The sequence below is a fragment of the Dendrobium catenatum genome, unplaced genomic scaffold (genome assembly GCF_001605985.2).
Source record: "Dendrobium catenatum unplaced genomic scaffold, ASM160598v2 fragScaff_scaffold_331, whole genome shotgun sequence".
Classification (NCBI taxonomy): Eukaryota; Viridiplantae; Streptophyta; class Magnoliopsida; order Asparagales; family Orchidaceae; genus Dendrobium; species Dendrobium catenatum.
The window spans coordinates 53,509-80,262 of NW_021318793.1; positions in this window are offsets into that span (position 1 = coordinate 53,509).

A 26,754-nucleotide genomic window follows, 5' to 3' on the forward strand; every position below is an offset into this window, starting at 1 on the left:
GGGAAGATTTGCCTAGAGAATGAAGATATTCTTCTAGTCATCCTAAAGAGTTAATTTTAGGAGACCCTTAAGAAGGTGTAAGAACTAGGCATAAACTTAGTAAAGAGGTTAGTCATTCAGCCTTCATCTCTATGATAGAACTTAGAAGTATAGATCAAGCCTTAGGAGATGAATTTTGGATTCTAGCAATACAAAAAGAGCTGAAGCAATTCACCATGAATGATGTTTGGGAGTTAGTAAAGAGACCTAAAGAATAGAGTGTTGTTGGAACAAAATGGGTCTTCAAAAATATGGTGAATGATTCAGGAACAATAATAAGAAATAAAGTCAGACTTGTAGCTAAGGGGTACAACCAAATTGAGGGAATAGATTTTGAAGAAACTTTTTCCCCTGTTGCTAGACTAGAAGCCATAAGAGTGTTATTAGCTTTTGCTTGCTTCAAGAACTTTAAACTATCAAATGGATGTAAAGTGTGCTTTTCTAAAGTGGGTAGTTAAGGAAGATGTCTATGTTGAGCAACCCCCTGGATTTGAAAGTTCACAATTTCCAAACCATACATTCAAATTAAAAAAGGCACTTTATGGATTAAAGCAAGCACCTAGAGCCTGGTACAAAAGACTTGGCTTATTCTTACTGAATAGAGGATTTGTAAAGGGTAGTGTGGACACCACTCTTTTTACAAAAAAATAAAGAAGAAATTCTCATTGTTCAGATTTATGTGGATGACATCTTATTTGGATCCTTAGATAAAAATTTGTGTGATGAATTCTCAAAAATAATGAGCAATGAGTTTGAAATGAGCATGATGGGAGAACTTAACTATTTTCTGGGCTTTAGTGTGAAACAAATGGATAATGGAACATTCCTTAGCCAAATGAAATACATTATGGATGTTCTAAAAAAATATGAAATGGATAGTACTAAGCCCATGAACACTCTAATGAGCTCAACAATTCAATTAGATAAAGATCCGAATGGAAAATTAGTAGACCAGAAAAAATATAGAGGAATGATTAGATCTCTCCTTTACCTGACTGCCAGTAGAATGGATATAATTTTTAGTGTGTGCCTTTGTGCCTATTTCTAAGCTAATGCTAAAGAGTCTCACCTAACTGTGGTCAAGAGAATTCTTAGATATCTACTAGGCACCCCGAACTTAGGAATTTGGTATCCTAGGCTTAGCACTTCCTTTGAAATCTTAGGGTACTTAGATTCTGATTTTGCAGGATGTAGGATGGATAGAAAAAGCACCTCTGGTACCTGCCAATTCATAGGAAAATATTTAGTTTCTTGGTCTAGTAGGAAGTAAAATTTAGTATCCCTCTCCATAGCCGAGGTTGAGTATATTACAGTAGGAAGTTGTGTTGCATAAGTACTATGGTTAAAGAAACAAATTCTTGATCTTGGATTACCTGTAGGAATCATCTCAATCATGTACGACAACACAAGTGCAATATGCATCTCTAAAAATTCAATTCAACACTCTCGAAAAAAATATATAGACATTAGACACCACTTCATAAGAGATAATGTTGCTAAAGGAGATATAAAATTGCATCACATCGCTACGGGAGATCAATTTGCAGACATATTCACAAAACCACTAGCATTTGACACCTTTAGCACCTTGAGGACTAGACTAGGTGTTATAGACATTAATGCATTAAAAAAACTCTTCTAAGGCTGTTCCTGATCATCACACACTCACCACACAGAACTGGATAACTGATAATTTTTTTATCGTACTGTATGATCCGCGATTGTACTGTACGATACATCTAGTTCTAAATAAAACATAATACATACTCAAGTTTCATCTTTGTTCCTAATACTGTACAAAGTCTTTCGTATTGTACGATATGATGATAGTTCATTCAATTCATTTGGTACGACATTATTGATCATCGTACGGTACAATATCCTATCTTCGTACTGTACAATCCACATCACCGAATGGATTGGGATGAATTTATTCAGTTTGGTGCGACATTATTATTGATCATACTATACGATATTTCTCTTTGTACTGTACGATCCACCTCAGCAAAAATGGATGAGAATGACTTAAAGTGTCTGTTATGATATAATTATTGTTCATACTATAGGATTCCCCTATTCCTGTATGAAACTTGTGGTCAAGGGTCGTACTGACGACCATCGGGAAGATCAAAATCCTTCTGATTGTACTGTATGATACATATCATCCTGTATGAGTTGACCACCTTTTCATGAACAGATTCATCAAAACAATTATTGCTACATCATATTATACAATACCATATCGTACTGTACGATGTATGAAAAATTCTATAAATTTCCTTGATTGGTAGATCTCTTCACTCACAATCACTTCCTCACCTTCACTCAGCCTTTAAAAATGTCAAGCTCTAGCAAGCACGATCAGCTCATCGTGAAAAGCTCATCTTCCTCTCTCCATCACAGCGCTCACTTCTTGAATGCTAAAAATGAGGATGCGTACCACATGTTTAAATCTTGGAAGATTACACCATCCAAGATGCTCAATCAGGCTGCTCTAAATTTTGAGGTATTGAACCTCTTCGCTTCCATGACTTTCCAGTTCCTTCTTACCCTAGCTTTCCCCTATAATTCCAAACTCCTATTATAATTTCTAGCTAACCTTACCTACACCATCGACACATGACTTTCCACTCCTTTTGTCGTTGCCAAAACATAGAAATTACCAAAGCTAACATCGCCCAATACATTACTCTATCCACTGAAGGGCCTAGAGTTTTTTCCTTTCATACAAATGAATTTGACTGGAGTGATGTAAATCGTGTCCTTAGAAAAGAAGCCTTCTATCAACACTTTCCCCTCATCCAAACCCTCAATCAAAATACCAGAATAATTCAACATGTACTTAAAACTTCTATAGTACCCAAAGCTAGCAATCAAATTTGCATGACCCCTAATTTATCTGTCACTACCTATCTTATCATGTCAAACACCAAATTTTATGAGGCATACTTGATAATTGACTACCATTAAAATATGACCATAATTCGCCTCCCTACCACCCGTAGAAAACAAAATATATCCCTTGGCCATATTATCGGGTACATTCTTCAAAATAAATATCAGTTAACCTATCCTAGTGAACCCGATAACATTCCTATTTTCTATACGGATGCTTCCTTCCATATATTATTTCATCGGGGGCAAGAGCCAGATTAATCCGACATTGATGAAGAAGAAGGAGATGCTACCCCAGTAGCAGCTCCTGTTCCACCACGACGGCAAGCAGCACCTCGAGCACCTGAACTAGCCTACCCTCAAGATGATTTGGTCGAACGCTTTGACAACTTTAAACTTGTCTTGACACACACATATAATAACAACATCAGCAACACAATGACGACATTTAGTGGTTTGGGGAACGCTTTACTTCGATTGATCATCGGTTTGACACGATACTTCAATTTTTCCAGCCACACCTACCTCCACCTCCAAGTGATCAGGATCCTCCTCTTTAAAATGTCTTTATGCTGTACTTTCTATTTTAGTGTTGTTTGATCCTCTTTTTGGTGATGTCAAAAGGGGAAGAAGTTTGTTGTAGTTTGCTTATGCTTATGTTTCCTTATGTTTTAGTATAATGCATTTCTTTTCTTTTCTTGTCTATTTTGTATTATTTTTTATTAAAAAAATGCCATTAACTTGCCTATAACAAATATTGTTTGACATCATCAAAAAGACTGATATTGTTACAATCCATGACCCCTAGTTTGAGCTTTTGATGATGGCAAATAATGTCATCTTAACTTCTATTCATTGAATATCTTTTGATTTCTACTATTATTTGTGAGTACTAATATTTTAGGAAGATCATGAGTTACTCAGAACAATAGGAAGACTCAAGACTGGGTAGAGTAGGAATGTGAGTCTGAAATAATGTAATTATCTATTTATTTTTATTTTTTTCTTTTCTTGAGTCTGGCCACAAACTGTATGTAAGTCAGAGCAACCGTGCACACACACAGGGGGAGAGGGTTTTAAAAGAAAAAAGATGAAGATTTTTCTCTGTTGATCATACTATACGACTTTATATCATACTATAAGATTGATGTTGTAAAATAATTTTCTATGAACAGATCATACTGTATGAACCATATCGTACGATACGATGTGTTACAAATCCAAAACCCTAGCTACCAGACTATTTTAAGTAAGTTATATTAGGCATTCGTACTGTACGAACACGTTCGTAATATACAATTTATTTTGAATACATACTTAAATTACCCCGTGATTGGCATAGTAAATCAAGGTTTAATCACTGATTGGTACTCGTACTATATGAACATGTTCGTACTATACGATGGATAGAGATGAGTTTTGATCGTCCCAGACTTCGTCCTAGATGATCTCTTATTTTTGCTTAATCGTATTGTACGATATATATCATACCATATGATCTATAGAGATGAGTTTTGATCATCTCGAAATTCATCCTGGACGATGCCTTGATTTTGACTATTCGTACTGTACAAAGTAGGTCGTACCCTACGATGTACAGAGATGAGTTTTGATCATCCCGACTGTCGTCCTGTAAGAATAGAAGAGGTTATGATCGTATAGTATGATTGTAAATCATATTGTATGAATATATTTAGAAGTTTTTGAACTTTTCATAAACATTTGTACCAGGATGAAGCCTGTTATAAAAATTGTAATGTATGATGGTAAATCGTATTATACGATAGTAACGGCTACTTTGAAAATTTCAGGGATTTTTTAGCCCGTTTTAAGTATCAAAATAGTAATGTTTTTGTATGAGACAGAAAGAGGGGAATGTGATTAGAGAGAGAATCCTTGGGAGAGGGCTGTTGAGAAGTTTTTGGGGTTTGAGTGTAGAAGGAGAGGGTGAGCTTGGTGAGGGAGAAGTAGTGTGAGGGAGATCACACGGTTGCCCTATTCTTTTTTCATCTTGCTCCTCCTGTGGCCATAGAATAACTTATGGGAGGCTCTCAAATGGGGAGACTCTTCTACATCTGTGACCTTGAAGGTACTCTGCCTTCTCCAGGAGAGAGAAAAATTAGAAAGTACGATGCCGTCTCTAGAAGGGTGAGAAAAGCACTTGGCACTCCGGAATGTCGTGTTTATGAAAGTGAGTCTTGTGAGGGTTTCTCCGCCTTGCCGAGGGGACAAAAGAAGAACTATATTTTGTAGTGAATTTCCCAGAGTGGAGGACTCCGGGGAGTGGTCGTTGGTCATGGTTTGACCGAACCACTATAAAATTCTTGTGTGCTTTTTCCTTATCGCTTTTTATTTTTGCTTGCACTTTATTTTTATTATATTTGCTTGGTGATAATTGTGAGAGAAAAAGAATTTCATTGTTGCAATTTGATTTCAATTAATTGCTTTCGCATTAGTTAAATATTTTCTTGTTAAAAATTTTAAAACACAAAAATTATTAGAACTCTTGTTTAGGATTTTAAATTATTGCAATAAACTTTTTGCAATTCACCCCCCCCCCTTCTTGGGGATTTAGCAATTTCATATCTTTTACTGGTATCTTGACCTAAGAGAGCCAAGAAGAGATGGAGAGCAAGGGAGAGAGAGAGAGATGATCATATGAGGGGGAGTTTGTGAGTTGATTCACAAAAGTTACACCAAGAAAGGATCCAATTCATCTTCTCCAATTGTCGTCCCTGATTCCTTAGAGGTTTGAGAGAGGTCTACTTTAGTAATTGATCGAGGTTCTTTGTCTTCTTTAGAAGGAAGAAAAATGAGTTGGCCCCCACCCCCTCCTCTCTAGGTTAGCCTCGAACTAGTTCATAAGGGCTTAACATCCTTGATGAACTTTTAATGGGTATCAGAGCGGGATTCACAAAATCCAATTTTTTAACACTTTTAAATTTTGATCCACGGCTAACTCTGGTAATCATAATACTGTGAAAGGGTATACTATTACATGAATACCTTTATTTGACAATATACCATTTAATTTGTTGAAAACTCGTATGTCCATGCTTTTACAATTGATTGAATATTGCATGTGGATGTTTACTAAAGACAGTTATTCACATCCATCACACGAATTTAATAGCATAAAAATTGAACTTTTTTTTACTGAATTGACATTTGATAATAGGAATTAGCATAACTTAATTAAAAATGTTTGAACTATTTTCTCTGTTATGTGAGATCAAAAGATTACATGCGTGTTTCAACTAGTGCTTATGGTAAAGAAATTTGGGATAAATAGTGCATTACTTAAGAAGGAACAAATGAAGTTAAGCAATTTAGGTTGAATATTTTACTTCATAACTATAAACTTTTTAATATAAAACCTACTGAATCGATATCTGACATGTATACTAGGTTTACTCAAATTATCACATCACTGCATGCCTTAGGAAGAGAGGTAACTAACTATGAAAAAGTGAATAAAATTTTGAGATGCTATCTATCTTACTTTGATGCTAAGATTGCTGCAATTTCTTAATAGAAGGTTTTGAATACTTATTATATTGACAACTTAGTTGGAATACTTATTGTTTATGAGAAAGAAATAAATCAAAGACAACTTGATGTAGGTGAGTAAAACAAGAAGAAAATTGTGGAACTAAAAGATAATGATATAGACACTGATTCTTTTGAGTCTAAAAGTGATGATGTTGCCTTAATCACTAGGCAATTCAAAAACTTTTTAAGAAAGAAGTAAAAATCACCATCAGAAGTTGAATAAATGTAAGGGTAACAAAATTTTAAAAACTTTTACTAATTTGTTTATTTTGACTGCAGGCAGCCTTGACATGTCTAATTTAATTTTCCTGCACCTAAGGCTCAGCCAAGCAAGGAGAAGGGTGAGGAGAAACCCATGTTCAGGAAATATATGAAAATGTTCCAAAAGTTATTCTCAGCAAATTCTGCATCTTACTCCTCTGAGAATGAAGTTGAGGAGGAGACAACAAACTTGTGTTTGATGGAAAGTGATTATCTTGGTCAGTCTGACCAAGAAGAGGTATGTGTACTAACTTACAATCAACTACTTAAAGTTTCTGAACAAATTCTTACATCATATAGGAAACATAAGAATTTACATGCTAGCTTGAAATTGGAAAATTTAAATTTACCAAAAGAGCATGAAATTCTACTTAAAGATCACTCTACAATTGATAACAATCACATGTCTTTACTTAATGAGTTTGATGAGTTAAATAAAAATATTATGAGTTGGTCATTGAGCATGATTCATTAAAAGCATCCCCCACTACACTTGAAACTAATTTTATAACATATATTGATGAATTTGAATGTAGGGAGCACTATTTGAGAGTTGATAATACTATTTTGGAAAGTGCTAATGTGATGATTAAAGATGAATTAAAATCACTTGAGTAAAATAGAACTACACCGACACCTAATCCAAAGTCAAAAGTTTTGAAGCCTATAAAGAGGCACTATAACCCGAATAGACTAGTAAATCCTTTTCCTAGTGTTAGATTTTTTCAGGTGGCATGCTAGGATTCATTTCACACTCTTGCATTGTTTACCATAGTACACATTGGGTGTGAAGACCCAAATTGCATGGTTCACAGCATAACACACATGTATTACATTCTTCTTTCCATAAGACGGGATCTAAACCTGTTTGGGTTCTTAAATCTAACATTTGTTAATTTTTCAGGCTTGCTCTCACAAAAGATCTCATGAGAGCATGTGGACCTGGATAGTGGATGCTCACGACACATGAACTTGATGCTTAATGAATTATGAATTTTATTTATTGATCAGTTGTTTTCTTGTTTCATTTCTATCTGTTGACTTTAGTTTTAATTTGTTTATTTTTATTATTCTTTTCATGTTTTCATTTTTGTTGATTTAATTTTTTTTCTTTTTTCTTTTTCTTTTTCTTTTTTTTGAGCACTATTGAAATGATATTTTGTGCTTTACTTTTTATTTTTGAAAATTTGTAGTCAATGTTTGACATCCCTAAATCAGATAAAGGGATAAACATCGTTGATTGTTTCCCTTCCTCTAACTTATTTAAGTGGTATAATTTTCTTTTTTAAATAAAAGTTTATCTCAAATTAACAAGTGGAATTTATGAATGAGATCTTTTCTATCTTGTTACAGTAATTTATCTTAGTTAAATAATGTTCAAAGGTATTATATCACTTTCAAGCTTTTATAATCTTGTCGTTATATTTATCATATGAATTTGATTCTGCTTTGTGGTTTTGTTTTCCTTATATTAGAGAGTGAGTTTTTCTTCTTTAATATCTAGAAGATATTCTCATAATTAAGAGAATTTAAAAGTTTTAAAAAGGATCTAGCTTGCAAAAAGAAAAAAAAATGACAAGGGCATAAAATGAGGCGAAAAAGAAGAAAAACTAAAAAGATGCGTAATTACCACAAAAAAAAAGAAAAATACACAAAGAATATCAAAAATTAAAAGATGCGCAATGTGCGCCAATCAATTGATAAGTGGTATAAAATGAGCCCACAAAAAGCAAGCTTCTGTTTCTTTCAACCCTTTAAATCTTAGAAGAATTCATGTATCACTTGATATTTTCAATGGCTTCTATTTAAAATTCATGATTGTGACTAATTACTTTGATAGATTATTCTAAAAGATATTTTTCTAGAACCAAGTTTTTTTATAAATCTCTTTTTTATATCCAATTTATTTTGTTGAGTTAGATCATTATTTTCAAAAGATGATTTACCCTGTGAGAAGTCCGAGCTAGGGCTGAGAGGATCGATTATTCTACCATTTTTCAGATTTCGATGATGTTAATTCATTGATTCTTATAAATTTTTAATTCAATCACATAGAGAATTTATCATATTTATACTTTGATTTAAAAAAATCTTTATTTTCATTCTTTTTATCATTTTTATCATCTTTTTGTTATTTTATTTTTATTCTTTATTGGTTTTTCTTATTTTTGGGCCTTCTCTGATTATCTATATCCATCCCTATATCTTCAATTTTTTATCACATCATCCTGGATGATATTCATGTCATCCTGGATAATATCTTCATAGCACTCTTCATCTTCTATCAAATGGTTAATATGACTTTTCTGTTTATGATCATCCTGGACAATCCATTATCATCCGGGATGATCTGATTATATTCTTCTTCAATTATTTGTGATCATCTTTGATGATTCTCCTCATCCTGGATGATCTTCTAAATTTTTCCTCAATTATTGGTGATCATCCTAGACGTTCCACCTATTCATCCTAGATGATCCATATGGCAAAGTCGTTACACATTTTAAGTTCGACCAGTATGATCCATTATTATTGATCTTCTTAGATGATCCACCTAATCATCCTGGACGATCTACTTTTTCAATGGTCATCCGACATAACTCCTCGGGACAATCGATTGCATCTTATCGTCCAGGATGATATTTAGTTTTTTTGGAGGATATAACCGCCTTTTTTACCAATCATCCTGGACGCAATAATTTCACCTGATTATCCTGAACAATTATGTGATCGTCCTGGACAATTGGTCCATTTCTTTCTAAGCAGTAGCTCTCGATAGTTTTTCTCACCTCAAATCTTTCATTTGTTCATTCTTTTCCCTCAAGAGTTCACTTTATTATTCATAGTGGGTGGAAAGCGATCCAAGATACCGGCTAGAAGCTCTTCGAGGGCCAATATTGACCCTCATTTCACTAAGGTGGCCAATCAAGCTGCCTACTTGTGTTACAAGATAGCCATGATCACCTTATCCTAGACTGTCACTCCAGGTAAAATTTCTTACCCTATTTTTGACCTTTTTACGCGCACCTCTCTTACATTCATTCTTACCCTCACCGTTCCTTTCAATTTTGAACTACACTTTGAATTTTTTGCAAACCTCCAGATCAACTCTTCTTATACTGAACTTTAGTCTTACATTAAAAAATGCCCTGTCGAAATCACTTATCAAGATTATCATGAGCTTCTTCAATTATCCACCACTGGAGACAAGCTTCACATCTTGTCTCAACATCTTAATTTTGACTAGGCTCCAGCCATTCACCTTTTGTGAAATATGTTTATCTCCTATCATGATGGGGCGTCTAACACCTTAGTCAAGGAATCTAAGACAATCCAACAAGTGCTTTGAAGATCTATTATTCCCAAAGCTGGTGATCATATCTACATCACTACTCTCCTTTCAATCACCACTTTCTATATTATGGCCTATCGAGAATTCAATGCTACTGATCTTATTTTCTGCTACATTTAGCACCTCATTAGTATTAGGGATCTAAGACACATAAGGAAGCTAAACCTAACCTTTGGACACATCATAGCCTATGTCCTGGAAGCCAAATATAACTTTCAATATCCCAACCCACCAAACTTTCAGCCAGCCTTCTACACCGAATGCTCTTTCCACATTCTTTATACTGCTCATCTCCAACCGGAGCATGAGGAAGTTAAGGAGGAGGCGACTCCTGCACCTGTTCTTGCACCTGCTCCACTCCACCATCAGTTACAACTGGATCAGGTGGTGGAGTGGTTCAACCAATGGGAGGCTTAGTTTGACTTCTATATTGCTATATAGGAGTAGGAACATGCGAAGTATATTGCTCGATTTGATTCATACATTACTCAACAGCTGCATCAGCACGATCAGGATATGGCCTTGTTTGGGGAGCAGTTTATTACTCTTTCTGGCTTTTTTCAGCCGTCACCACCACCTCGTTCTACTGATCAGGGGTCGTTCTAGTTGTAGTTTATTTTCTGTGTGTTAATTTTTTTTTTGTGTTGTAGTTTGTTTTTTTTTGGTAGTTTCTACTCTATTTTTTCTTTTATAGTTTCGTCATCTAATTTGTGATGTAAAAAGGGAGAGTAGTGGTAGTGTTTTATATTATTTTATTATATTATTTTCTATTTAGTGTTTGTACCATCAATTTGTTTTTAAAATTTGAACTTCTTTATTCACATTGTTTTTCCTTATGATGTTTCAATTAAACTGCTTAAATTATTTTTGTTTACCATCATAAAAACATGAGAGATTGTTGAGAATATGGATTTAGGAATTATAATTTTGATGATAATAAATATTTCTTATACTTCTCTTTTTTTATGACTATCTTGCCTACTAACGTTTCAGTCCACAAGGTCAATTGTAATTCAGGCCAGTCCAAGATTTGGTAGATTAGAACTGAGTCAGTTAGTAAACTATCATTAAGTATTTTTTACCTTTTCTTGAGTTAATTGTAACATAGTGGGTTCTAATGTTATGTAAACTTGCACACACACACACACACACACTCAGGTAAAAATTTGTCTATTTTTAGAGTTTTTTATTTTTAATCACATCATCCAGGATGATCCCAAATCATCCTAGATGATCCTAAATAATCCTGGACGATCAGTTAAAAATAGAAACCCTAATTAGGTCATTTTGGTTAAGGCAGCCACAATCAAGCAAATCAAACTGGATGATATTAGCATTGTCCTGGATGATAAGGTTAAATCTAAAAAAAATCAACCGCTAGATCTTTTTAGGCATGTTTTATTTTTGGACATCATCCTGGATGATATAGTATAATTCTGCCTAAATTATTTTGGTTATTAAGGAAAGAAATTAAGGTTTGATTGCTTGATTATATCATCCTAGATGATCGCAAGATTGTCCAGGATGATCAGTTTAAAAAAATCTTAGTTTCCTTCTCGACGACTAGAATGATGTTCTAGATGATGTGTGTTATTTTGCACTAATCATCCAGGACGATCCAAAACTGTCCCAGATAATTAGTTATTTTTATGTCATCCAGACATATAATCAGGGTGATGTTATGGATGATATTTGAAGTTTTGAACTAATCATTCAAAATGAACATGAAATTATCCTGAACCATCAGTTGAGTTTTCCATCATCTAGACACGCAATCAGAGTGATATTCTGAATGATACTTAATGATATTGAACTAATCCTACAGGATGATGTACTATTGTCCTAGAAAATAAAAAAAATAATGCCTTTAATCGTCCATACTCTCCAAGATCATCCTAGTTAATTAAGCTAAATTTGTACTGATCGTATAGGACAATCCATCAATTGTCCTGGACGATCTATGTCAGTTTGTTACAATCAAGAGAAATTTTGATGCTCTTTTATATAAGACTTCTTGTTTACCCAAGATTGTATCTTTTGCTGTTGTCTTGACCTGAGTGAGCAAAGAGGAGTGGGAGAGAGAGGATCTTGGAGGGGAGTTTGTGAGGGATTTCACAAAGGTTGCTCCAAGTAAAGTTCTGATTCATCTTCTCCAGTTATCATCCCTGGTTCCGTGGAGGTTCAAGAAAGGTCTACTTCAATAATTAATCGAGGTTCTCTGCCTGCTTCAAGATGAGGTGAAAGAAGTTGGGTTCAATACTTGCTTTAGGAGGAAGTGAAAGGAGTTGAGTTCTCTATTTCACCAGAGTCAGTGAAAAGAAGATTTTTATAGGCTTTTATGCCATGATGTGGGAGCAAAAGGACAGTAAATGAGTTTAGTGAAATACCCGAAGGAGAGGCTCCAGGGAGTAGACGTAGGTCAAGTTGATCGAACCACTATAAAATTATGTGTGTTCTTTCTTACTGATTTTTTGTATTTAATTTTTGCACTTTAATTTTCTTATGATGATTGTTTGGTTATGATTGTATTTTTTTTTTTTTTTTTAGAATTTTTTAAAACCCCAATTTCCCCCCCCCCCCCCCCTAGTTAGCCTTGGGCTTATTCATAAGGGCTTAACATCATTAACAAACTTTTAAGTGGGATTAGAGCGGAATTCATAAAATTGAGTTTTTAAAAACTTTTGAATTTCAATCCATGGCCAACTCCAGTATTCATAATACTGCGGAAGGGTATTTCATTACCTGACCACCTTTGTTTGATAATAAACCTTTTGATTTTTAGAAAACTCGCATATCCACGTTTTTACAAACGATTGATTATTACATGTTGATGCTTATTAAAGAAGGTTATTCACCACTGTCACATAAAATTAATGGCATAAAAATTGAACTTCCTTTTACTGATTAGACATTTAATGATAGGGATTTAGCACAATTTAATTCAAAATATTTGAATTGTTTTTTCTATGCTTTCAAATAGGAAGATTACATGTGTGTCTCAACGTGTGCTGCTAGTAAAGAGTTATGGGATAGATTGTTTATTACTTATGAAGGAATAAATGAAATTAAATAATCTAGATTGATGATTTTAGTGTATGACTACGAACTTTTTTGTATGAAACCAATTGAATCAATATCTGACATGTATACTAGGTTTACTTAAATTGCCACCTCACTGCATGCCTTAGGAAGAGAACTAACTAACTATGAAAAAGTGAATAAAATTTTGAGATGAAATGGTCACCTCAGTGCATGCTAAAGGATTATAATTGTGCCTATAGGTAATTCTAAATCCAAAATTTTTTGCTTCAACTGATGGACTTGGGCCACACACCTGTACTCAGCTTTAGTAGTAGAAAGCACAACAGAGTTTTATTTTCTATTGGACCAGGAGACTAAAGGTTGTCCTATTAATTGGCAAATCCCAGAAGTGTTCTTTCTATCCACCCTACATCCTGCAAAATCAGAATCAAAATATCCAATAATCTCAAAAGAAGTGTTGTACCTTAGATATCAAATTCCTAAGTTTTCGGTCCCTAAGAGATATCTAAGAATTCCCTTAATTGCAGTCAGGTGGAACTCACTAAATACTAAGAGATATCTATGGATTCTCTTAACTGCAGTCAGGTAGCATATACATGATAATTTTTGGAGTTAACATGCAAAACTTAAATTTTTATAGGTTTTGTACTTTATGATGATGTCATTGTCCAGTACAATTTGCACTTATTTGTCTATATACATGGGGACAGTTTTACCAATTATGTTTAATTATTTATTGTTGATTGTACGTATGAAGTCCTTTTTAACTGGATGATCCTGGTGTTAGTTTCTATAGGGCATGAACCTAACTGCTTTAAAAATAATCTTTATTATTCTGATTGTCACAGAAGAACACTTGTTTGTCTGTATGATTGAGTGGTCAAAAAGTGAGTACAAAAGGATGCCTTTGAAATGGCATTTTACAAAAAAATTGTTTCATGTTTGGACATTTCTATTCGTACATATTAAAAACATTTCATCTCGTATGATTCCAAAATCATATGTACGAAGAAAATTTCGTGCAATATGATTAATCATTTTTCTTTATATAAATAGGTTTTGAAATTATTTTTCATTCACCTTCTATTCATTTCAAAACTCTCTAGAGCTCTTGTCTAGGAAATGGCCAATTCTAAAAAACATCCACATGGTTTTAAAGGTTCATCTTCTGGAAGTGCTGTGGATTCAACTTCCTATCTAATAAGTATCAGGACACATATTTTAGGTTCATTGCTGCCAATATCACTCCATCTAGAATTCTAATCCAATATGATCTGCACTTCTCAGTAATGCCTCTATTTTCCTCCATTCAACTATCCTTTATTCTTAAACTTATCTATGTCTACCACAAAGAAACCTTTTATTATTTCTTGGCTAACTTGAGAGTCAATGAGGACCACTCTAGAATAAGTTCCTTCACCCAAAAATAATATGTAGAGATTACTAAAGAATATTTAGGCAACTACCTCCAATTGAGTACCCAAGAGATTAGAGCACACACTATGACCTCTAGATCTTACTTTGACTGGTCTGAAATTAACAAAGTTCTTAGAGGTGTATCTTAGTTATGTCATTTATAAAAAGTCTGAACATTGAAGAAAAATGCTGGGATCATCCAGCTTGTCCTATGAACTTTGATTATTCCTAAGGCTGGTGATTAACTAAATATGACGCCACTCCTATCCATTGTCACATATTTTATTATGACTACAAAGTTATTTGATGAAGCCCAACGCATTGTGGATTACTTGTACAACCTTTTAAAAATTGGACTTCTACATCATAAGAGGAAAAAGAATGTGTCCTTAGGACATCTTGTTGCCTATATCCTTTACAAGAAGTACAACCTGATTCATCTTGATCCTCCCAGTAAAATCATGATATATTTTACTGATGCTTCTTTTCTATCATTATTTGGTAGAGATTAGAGTTCTAGTGATGATACTGAGGGAGAAGGGGAAGCACGTGCACCTACACCTGGACCTGACCAAAATTACTTTCAGTAAAATGTCCAGCAGTTTGATCATTTGGAGACTCACTTTGATCAACATTTTGATGAAATTGAGACTCATTTAAATCAGCAAAATGAAAAATACCAAGAGGACATGAGGTAGATTCATGATAAATTTGACCTGATAAATACCAATGTAGCTATAATGAATAGCTATTTTTCAGTGTTCAATTAGTCTCCACCTCCAGATCAGGGCCACTTCAAGTTCTAGATGCACTTTGTTATTGTTGTTTCTATCGAGCTTTTGAGAGTGATGTCATGAGGTTTTTTCTTTCAAGTTTATAATGTTTGTTCATTGATGTTATGTTTTTATGTGACGATGTTTTGTATTGTTCTATTTGATATTCTTTGAAAAGAATGTATTTGATCTTTATGATATCAATGAAAAAATATCATATTATGAAGACTTGTGTTTTTTTCTTACTTCTTGCAATGATAGTATGGGTAATGAGAAAAACCCTTTTTAAAATTGATCATTGAAATGGGTTATAACTTATTTTGCATTACAAATTAATTTCCTTAGGAAAATCTAATCTTTCAAAATTTTAAATTAAATTGTAACAAGATTTAGATAAGGAGATCAATTTCATGTTCTTTTAGACAAATATATCTAACATATAATTGTTGCAAGATTGATGTCTTATTATTGTTTTATTTTATTTTCAATATATTTTATTTTTATGATTAGTAAAATTTGAATTTCAATTAATAATTTTGGAAAGACTCAAAAAGTAAAAAAAAGGAAAATACATAATGTGTGCAAAAAATTGAAAGAATTTGTAATGGTTCGCAAAGTGAAAGAGGCACAACATTAGCCTTAATTGAAAAGATGTACAAAGTGTACCACAAATATTTGAAAAGATGCGCAATTTTGCCAATTGAAATTTTTTATTGGGTTCTTTCCACTATCAATTAATCTCTAATCCAAATCAATCTAATTAACAATAATATTTGATATTGAATTTGATGTTAACTAATCTTCGTGGGAATCCCTAAAAATGTTGGTCATTCAATTAGGGGGAGATTGTTGCAACTTAGTTTTCATAACTATGTTCTCATATCATGTGTTTTTGATGATTCCAAATATTATTGTTTTAATTACTATTTGTCCTAACATATATTGGATATATTTCTTTTGGTGTTAGTGTGTACTAACATTCCAAGGAAATCATACGCCAGACTATTGAAGACTTGAAGACAAATTATATTAGGGTTTATTATAAATGGAGTCTATATTTTACACTTTTATTGAGTCTGAGAGAGTGTGATTGTAATTAGGTAATCATGCACACACACACTCGGTGAGAATTAAAACTTGTAAATTTTTAAACTAATCATATTGTATCAATTCTAATCGTATGGGATGATTTGCCCAGTTACTTCCTCCTACAAGATGTTAATCAAATCATGGACCAAAAATTTTCTAAGTAATAACTGTATTATATAATCTTATCTTTGTACAGATAATATCCAGAGTATAAAAATGATGCAAACATTTTCATCTATATGAAATGGAATAGTTTTTGAACTTTTTATCTGGGATAATCTTGTCTCCATACAGACAAAGTCCAGATTACAAAAATAAAGTGAACTTTTTTGTCCATACAAACAAAAAAGTTTTTTAGCTGTTCGTCTATGATGATCATGCCTTCATACAGGTGATGTCTAGTCCATAAAATTGATGCAAACATTTTAATCCATATAAAACATGATTTGATTAAAGTAGATTATATTGTACGATGTCCACTAGTACAGACAATAATCTATATATGAAATTAGTTTATACAGGATCTTACGTAAAAAAATTTTAATTGTTCATATGTATGAATATTGATTGTACTATACGATAGTGGATGCTCAAAATTGAAATTTTTAGTTTTCTGGATGGTTTTTAATGCCTTTCATATATAAGATCCTTTAAAATGACTTTGGATGAATTTGGTCTTCGTGATTTCCTAGAGAGCAAGTGAAAGGGTGATTTAGGAGAGTGTTTGAGAGAGAGTTCTTACAAATTGAGTATAGAGGATTCACAAGGTTACTCAACGATGAGAAACTCTTTTATTAGTGTGCCAATTCTCTTCCTTTATTCTTTCTAATAGCTTGAGATAAGATCCGATACTCTGCCGACACTTGGAGGATATAAAAGGATGCTGGTACTATGCTGACACTTAGAGGGTGTGAAAGGATGACGATACTCTACCTATAATTGGAGTGTGAGAAAGGATGATGGTACTCTACTGACACTTGGAGGATGTGAAAAGATGATGGTACTCTATCGCACGGGGACTGGTGGAAGAGAGGAAAATTGTAAAGGTTTCTCTGCCTTGCTGTAGGGGCAAAAGGAGAGTCACATTATTAATAATGCAATACCTAAAGAGGGAGTCTTCGAGGAGTGGATGCAGGTCTTATTGGTCCAAACCACTATAAATTACTGTGTTCTTTTTATAATTCCACATTTTATTTTCAAAATTTTATTTTTTTGGTTAAAATTTTTTTTATTAAGGAAAACAAATTGTGTTAAAGTTTTAAAATGTTTTTTATTCAAAAGGGAATTTTTTAAAATTATCAATTTCCCCCCCCCCCCCCCTTACGAACCTTTCATGCACTGAGTTTGATGAGAGAGATTTGGGTAAGGGCTTCTCCACCATGTTGTGGTGTAAAAATGAGAGACACTATAGTGATAGTGTAATACTCATAGTGGAGGACTTTAGGGAGTGGATGTAGATCATTATTTTACTAAACCACTATAAATCTCTGGTGCAATTTTTCTTGTTTTTTATTTTATGCATTTTACTTTTATGCATTTAATTTTATGTGGTAATGACTTGGTTTAAAATAAAGGATAAATGAATTACTTTTTTTTAAAAAAATTCATTGTTGTTATTTCATTTTTAAATAATGTTAATTACTTCTTCATTAGGTAATAGTAGTTGCTTTCTTTCAAATTACTAAAAATAATCTAAAGCACATCAATTACATTTTTAAATAAGTAGTTAATTTTTGAAACTCACCAATTCTCCCCCTTCTTAGTGTGTCTAGGGACCATTTACTTAGGATTAACATCCTATAATGAACTTTTAAATTATATATCAAAAAATTGAAGAGGTGTTTAAAATCAAGACTTTAATTTCCTTAGTGCGAGTTGCCAGCTAATAATCTAAATGCACAATCAATTACTTTAGATGTAATGCATGGTAGGCTAGGCTCTATCTTAAGAGATCAAAGGATGAATACGACTCTAAAATTTATGACTCAAGATGAGTAATTATAAATTTAAGTTTAAATTACACAAGTGAGAAGACTCACTAAGTACTCTAAATGTTATCTTATTTAATTAACTTAACAAAAATTTCTAATCATCATTCTTAAAATTTTTTGCAACATAATAGCCCTATACTAAAGGAAATGAGTATCATCCTCTAAGCGTAATGAGGACCCTATTACCTTGCCCATATTGGGCATAAGTGCTTAGCATAACATACATTGCAAAAATAGAATGTTTGCATGTATGTTTGTGTAGGTAAATGGGTTTGTATATAGGTTATCCAGTACTATATCATTCTACAAGGTCTTGAACATACACACCAAGGGAAACTTATAAAAATTTCTACCCACTAATGTAAACTACCACCCATATTCATGTAATGCATGAAGTAATGTAATAAATTAAAGACTGATTGTAAAAACTAATATATTTATTCATTGATTTGATAATTTATAATAGAATCAAACTCTATAAAAAAGAAAAGTGGCGAGGCTCCACCACAAAATAACTTTGATTTCTAATCCTACATATATGTAGATTCAAATATACTTAATTATTGTTTTCAAGCTCCATGTCTTTTATAGAATTGTAGAAGAGTGTATTCTCTAAAGGTGAAGATATCTTCTTTTGGATCCCTATGTATATATTAATAACCTTGTATATTTAAATTATTTGTAACTCGAGATGTTATATAACTCATACTATATACATTCTATTTTTATAATGACTTGTAAATTTATACATCATTCTTAGGTACATTCTACTTTGAATATTGCAAAAATTTAAGCAATATAAAAGAATATAATTATATAGAAAAGTGCAAAGAAGTTGTATAATAATGCTAGACTTCTAATGTACTCCTTAAAGAACCTAAGTACACCAATAGGAATTTAAAATGTATGTCATCTAGATTGCTAAAAATAAATAAATATACAAAAGGTACTCTCTAGGAAAAGTGCCAGATAAGTAATTCAAACCATCAACCCTACCTAGGCTAGAGTTAGTTGTCCTACCAAATCATCTATGTGTGTGTATAAAGTCTATGTGCCTTGGATAGTTTTAAGATTTTATTGGTTTAAAATTATCTTTAAATTAATTTAATTGCACAAGGTCTTTAAAGGATAGTTTAAATTTACATTTTAATGATTAAGATGTTTTAAATTTTGTGAAAGGTTGTTTTAATTGTTGAAGTTATTTAACTTTAAATTTTAAAGAACATAACATTCAACAACTCCTAAGAGCTAGAAGTTATTGATCCGTATGTCCTAGACTCAAAAATATAATGTTACTAGTCCTTCAAGAATGGAGTAGACTAATAGCATGGAGTTGTTCATTTTATTTATATATTTTGGTCCTTAAAGCTTTCTCAATCTATCACTTCTTTGCCCTCTTAAAAGGATTCAATCACAAGGGTATAAAAAGAAATAACATCTACATGTTTTATTAATAATTTTTATTTGAATTTAATTTATTATTTAATAATTTGTCTATTCATATTTCCTAGTGTTTATATTCTATCAATTTTGTTCATGACATTGTTCAATAATCATGAGGAGCTAGAGACTCACTAGCTAAAGGTAACCTAGCCTAAAAACTTCATTAACAGAATATTGGTTATTTATTTAATGTTTATTTACTTATTTAATTTTATTGGTGATTGAATAAAATTTTATAGATTTGATTCTATTATAAAAGCCTTTTCTAGAGAGAGAATTTCCCATTTTCTAGAGAGAGAAAGACTTTCTTTTTTTAATTTTTTTATTTTTTTTATTTTTTTATTTTTTTTTGCTTTTCTAACAAGAAATCCTAGAATGCAAGTTAAAGGCCAGCACTCATCTCCAGCCAAAAGTTTGGTGGTCCCTCTGTTAAGGTGGTGCTCATAGCTTTAATGGAAACTTGGTTGATCATTCAAATGATGCTCAATCTGGTCTGTTAGATGGAGTGGTCAAGAAGAAGGAAGGCCCGCTTGTGATTAGAGATAATGTTCATCATCGTATGAACAATTTGAAGATTGTAGAGGGGAAAGGTAAGGAGGTGGTTTCTAATGTGGTAATCGATATGCCTCATTCTTAGTGGATGCAAACTTATAGTCTGGTATTCCTTCATCGTCCAAGGATCCTGAAGTGTCATCATCAGGCATGAATATTTCTATTAATTGATTTTGTGATTCTAATTCCTTTTCTTATGTAGATTCGAATCTAGTTCTTAAACAATTAAAAGTTCTATTGAAATCAAATGCTATGAATGAACCTAACCTAGAGAATATTGTAGTGGAGGATGCAAATGGGGTTAGAGAACTTGCTTCTAATTAGGTTGTTAATAATGATGTTGTTAATTCTTTGTGTAAGCATCCTTTCATAAGGATTAATTTTGAGGCAGATGAATCTATTTATACAGAAGAAGGTGCTCTGAGATTACAAAATCATAATGAAATAACATGTGTTGATATATTACGATTTATTGTGGTTGTAAAGTTGTTTGGCAAAGAGTTTTCTTTTCATATTATGGCTACTGAATTAAAGTTGCAATGGGTGAATTTGGGCATGTTTCATCATACTATCCTTGGAAAATGGTGGTTGTTGTGTTCATTCTGATCTTCTAAAACCATGGAGTCGGTTCTTTCTTATGGTCTCTGGTTTGCCAATGGTCACATATGGGGCTAGATAAGTGGTCTCCAAAATTTTCTCCTTCCTCATTGAAAGGAGTATCATCTCCAGTTTGGATAAGAATGCTTCATCTTCCCTTGCACTGTTGGGATGAAGAAAATGTATCTAGAATAGTTTCTAAAATGGGATAACCAATCATGTTAGATGGAAATATGTTTTAGTGTGGAAAATGAGAATTTGCTAGAGTTTGTGTGAGAGTCTTTTTGGAGGATAAACTCCCTTTAGGAGTGTGGGTATAAGGAATGTATAGTCGTTTCATCCAAAAAGTAGAATATGAGAATATTTCTACTTTTTTCTATGAATGTGGTAGAATTGGTCATTTAGTAAAGATTGCCTTGATAGACTATTTCAGGCAAGAGATTAAGAGGTTTTGATTAATAATTCTTGGCAGGGCAGGCCAGATAATTCTCTAAAGAAGGATGATAATTCTAATGGTTCTTGGGTGCATGTGAATTATAGTAAAAAGAAAAAAGCTTCTCATCATATGTCTACTTTCATTGAGCAAAAGGCAATCAGAATGAATGAGGTGAGAAAATTGTCTTATAAGGTTGTAGTTAAGGAAGATATTATTAAGTTAGTTGATCTTTTAGTTGGTAATATTCATTCTTATTTGAAAGCTAATAGAAATGTGAAGAAGAACATTATTCTATTAGAGGTAGTGCTACATAATGAGGGTGTTGTTGTTGTGCTGAAGGAAGGTGAGGTTGTTGATAGAGATGTTTTTTCTATTGCTTCAATAGTGGGTATGAATTCTAAAGCTGTCTCTGATTCCATTCCCATTGCTTTAAATAAATTTGAGGTGTTAAATGGGTGTGATAATTAAGTGATTACTAGTGAAGATCTAGAGGGAAAGTGTTTGGAGTTAGCCTGTGAGGCTAGGTTATCAGGAAGGCTTGTGGAAAATGTTGTTGGTAAGGGAAGCTCGATCAATTCAGTTGATTGTAGCGATGTTATTAAAAGCAAAGAGATTGATGGGAGTTTGGGTACAACTAAAAATAAGTTGTCAAAGGATCTTAAATCATTGGGACCTGTTAGGATCCTTTCTTGTAATTAGAAGTTTGAAGGTATGAGCTCTGGTAAGGGTGGGGGCTTTATTCTTGGGATTATTTAATGAGTTACATAGCATTATAGAATTGTAGAGGGACGAGGAAAAGGGAAGCCTTTCTATATTTAAAAGAATTTGGGAAAGATATGGATTTGTTTTTTGTAGGGATTGTGGAGACAAAAATTTCTATTTTGGATAAAGTGGAGTTTAATATATTTATGTGTATTGAGTGGGATTTCTTCTTTTTTCCTGTTGAAGGTATGTCTGGAGGAATTATGGTGATTTGGAGAGCTGATTTGGCATCATTCTGAATTTTACATGTTTCTTCCCAATATGTTATTGGTGATCTTAATGTTTTTAATAAAAAAGTGTGGATGGCTTCTACTATTTATGGTAGCAAGGTTGTTAATAAGAAAAGGGAACTGTGGTATTGCCTACATTCATTCTATCATAGAAACTTTCCTTTGCTAGTGGGTGGTGACTTTAATTGTTTATTTTATCAAGAGGATAAGAGAGGGGGGAAGAATTTTTTTTTCTCTCAAGGTCCAAATGAAATGAAGTTCTTCATAAATAATAATGATTATCATGAAGGAAGGTTGTTGAGACCTAAATTCACTTGGTGTAATAACATTAGTTGGGGTGGTCGTATTTTAAAGAGATTAAATAGGTGCTTATTGAATTTTATGGCATTGGAGAAACTTCATGTAGTAGTGGTAAGGAATCTGGCAAGGATTGCTTCAAACCATTATCTTATTATCTTGAAGATCTTTAATTCTTTTAAGAGGATGAATAATTTATTGAAATTTGGATCTCACATCCTGCTTCTACTGCCATTGTGGCAAATGCTTGGAATAAACCAGTAAAGGGATATGTTGATGGAGATGCAGCCCATATTCTGAATAAAAAATGCAAGAGTACTTTGAGAACATTTTTTTTTGGAGTAAAGCCAAATTGAAGAACATCTAGGAATCTTATGAATAATCCTAGCTCATTAGTGAATCGAATTTTGATTGCTAAGCATGGTGAAAATTTCTATTTTTTGGAACCGAAGAGGTATTCTCTTCCTACTTGTAAGATAATTATGGACGGAGCAAATTATCTTCAAAATATTATGAGATGGAGATTCCCGTCAAGTTTGTCTAGTATTTTCTTAAAAGATGTTTGGATCCTTGATAGAAGTTTGGATAGGTGGCCCACGTTTATTGCTGAATTTGAAGATGATGCAGCTTTCCTGGATTACTTTATTTTGGCACATTGATGGAAGATTGATATGTTATTCTAGAGGATGACTTGCTATCAAAAATGTTGATTATGTTGTAGCCAATTGCCTGAAGATTATTCAAGTTATTGAGGTTTTGAGAGCATGGGGATTTACTGTTCCATCATTTTTCTGTTTTGTGGATTGCAAAGCTGAGTTAAAGAGGTTAGCTGGTTCTATTCTGTTTGTGGCTAACATGTATTGTACATTATTATACTTCTCTTGGAAGAGTAGGAATAAAGTCAAGCATGGAGGGATTGAAGATAATCCTTCTTTGATTGCTTCAAATGTGATTAGCTTTGTGGCATCTTCTTTTGAATTTAATCTTATATCATATCACTGGGGTGTTAATCAGATTCCTAAATTGCTATGTAATCTGTAGCACCATCCTCCACCCGATTGGATTAAGGTAAATATTGATGCTACTTTGTTAAGGAATAATAAAGCTGGTGTTGGTGAAGTCTTTAGAGACAATTATGGTAGATTTTTGTTGGCTTTTGGCTTTCAATGTATCCACTAGGATATTTCCCAGGTGGAGCTCTTAGATTTTACTTCTTTAAAGTCAGTTGTCCAGAGTTGGATGTTAGAGACTCAAGGCTTAATCATTTAAGGGGACAATTTCAACATTATCAAATTGCTACAGGATCTTTTGGGCAAACCAAGTAACATGTTTGAAAACTAGTTTTGGAAGAGTTATCATTCTTAAAGGAGTTTAATAATGTTTTATTTCATTACTCTAGTAGTGATTGTGAAAAGTTAGTTGATTTCTATGCTAACTTAGCTATTTCTTCTGATTTTCTTTGGGTTCATATTTTTGACAATAAGATTCCTCCTAATTTTTTTGCTTTGTTAAAGGAGAAATGTAATTGTAGTACTATCATCACGTAGGTTGTATCTTATTTGTTTTTTATTTAATACAGTTGGCATCTTCTCAAAAAAAAAAAAAAGAATAAATTTATTTATTTATCATCTTTAATGAATATTTTAATGCATTTAACATAGGGACATTTCATTACTTTCTTATTTATATTAGCTTCAAATTTTTTTTTATAATTTTAATTATTTAATTTAATTAAATATTAAATTTTTAATTTTGATGAATATGATGAGGCTTTATTTTTCCTCTTTTAAGCTCTTAATTTCAAAATTTTCATATATTATTTGTATTTGTTTTATTTAAAATGAATTTATTGTGAATTTTTAAGGAACCTTTTTTCTGGGGGAGGGGGATGGTGAGCACTTCTCATTAATTAAAATCCAAAATTATAATGTCATTACACAAAATAAGCTCTCTAATGCTCATAAGTACTACAAAATAAACTGAAAGAAAACCTATAAGCCAAAAGTCCCCACTAAGAAAAATACAAATAAATTTTGGTACATTATAGGGCAGCCAAAAGCCATCACCCAAGAAAGAAAGACCAAATATATACATTCATTGAAATCTTTCTGCAAAAAATGATAACCTACAACCAAGAAAAATAAATAGAACCACCTCGAAAAAATAGAGTATTCCCCATATAGAAATAAACTAAGCAATAACAAGATAATTAAAAATCAAGTAATAAGAGTTTAAAGCAGAATAATCGATAGAAATAATAATTTCATAGAGGTTAAAGTCAATAATACTGCAAGTAATCTTATACCACCTAAGAATATATATATATATGAAATAATTAACGTGGGTAGTAATTAAAAGCAAATATCAACACCCTGACCAAAAATAAAAAAAGTATCATAAAATAACATTTAATTGAATCAAGCTGCAATAAAATGAACAAACCCATTAGCATGAAACCTGGTGTAACAACTAGCAGAGAAGAGTTACTATAATTCCATAACAAAGGAAGAATCAGGCAACAGTAGTGGTCCAAAATAAAGTATCCAACTAAATTGCAAAGGCAGCAACCCTAGAATAGAAGTAAGCATTTCAACCATAACATGTGTAATTTTCCAAAAAAAGAAATTTAATGATTGTGGCAGGGCCACCTCCTTAAAAAGATGATATTAATCCCTCAAAAGTGACCAAGTATAATAACGAAAGTAAAAATTAGATTAAACCCAAATACTATGAGTTATGGAACAATAGTCCACAAGCAACAGCAAATAAGTGACCCACCTAAAGGCTATGATCAAAGCATAAAGAGTCCCAATTTGAGTGATAAGGTGGCTTAGGTTTGTAGTATCAAGATTATCATAACTAATATTAAACCCCTACTGCTCAAATTTAAATCATCTCAAAAAAAGTAGTGAAAATAGCTAATGGATAAAGATATAAAACCAACACGAACATTAATAAGCACAAGGAGCCAGGCCACTAGAAGGAGAATATTGAAGAATACATGATGAAGCCCATTACTAGTTAAGCAAGCTTTAAAAAGAACATCGAAGAAGAAATTCCTTAAAGAAGTAACAAATAGCTTTTGAAAATCCTTATTGATCTAGAAATACCAATTATTAGTCCAATATAGATTGTAACCATCCTTAATCATAACTCTCAGCCAAACAACAGAACCACTCGGCCCTCTAAGTAGCGAGGACGAGAAGATGAGCAACAAAGGAGCCAAAAGTTAATATCTAGAAGGATATAATCATTTTCAAAACCAAAAATGTTAAGAACATCATAAAAACTAAGCATGCCACCAATAAAAAAAGCCAAAAAGCTTAACCACAAGCAAAGGTCTCACCTAACCCCAAGGGATGAAAACCCAATCAGTTAAAAAACCAATTAAAATTAGCCATCGATAGCAACATAACAAACATTCAAGGAAAAAAATAGCCTCCACTAGAAGCACCAACAGAGATAGATAAAAATTAAGTCACAAGGCCCCAAAAAAAAAAACACTAAAAGCCAAAACCGTAGAAACTACAACAGCCAACCAAGTGAAATAAAGAGAAACCACAAAAAAATAATAGAAAAACATGGCAACATAACCCAAAGAGAAAGACTAGCTAATTGAAATAGATCTATGGAAGACCAAAACAATCTAATCTAATTATCCCTTTAAGCTTCCCAGTTAAAGAATGTTCTATAAATTTAGGGAAACCATTCAAATTACAACCAAATTTAGCTGATAAATTAGCCACAACATAACCTTCACTTAAAATATAAGAAATAGAAAAAAATATATAAATTAAAGCCAATATTTAATATCTCATATCTTATGAAAATTAGATGGATTGGTAATATAATTCCCCTCAATATAACGAATGAAAAGCATAACATCGACTTCCATTGAAACATTAGTGATTCCTAAGGAATTACATAATTATAGACTATATAAAAGAGCATTAGTCTCAGATTTAATAATAACATTAGCATTACAAGGACCCGTAAAGGCAACAATATCTTTACCATTAAAATACAT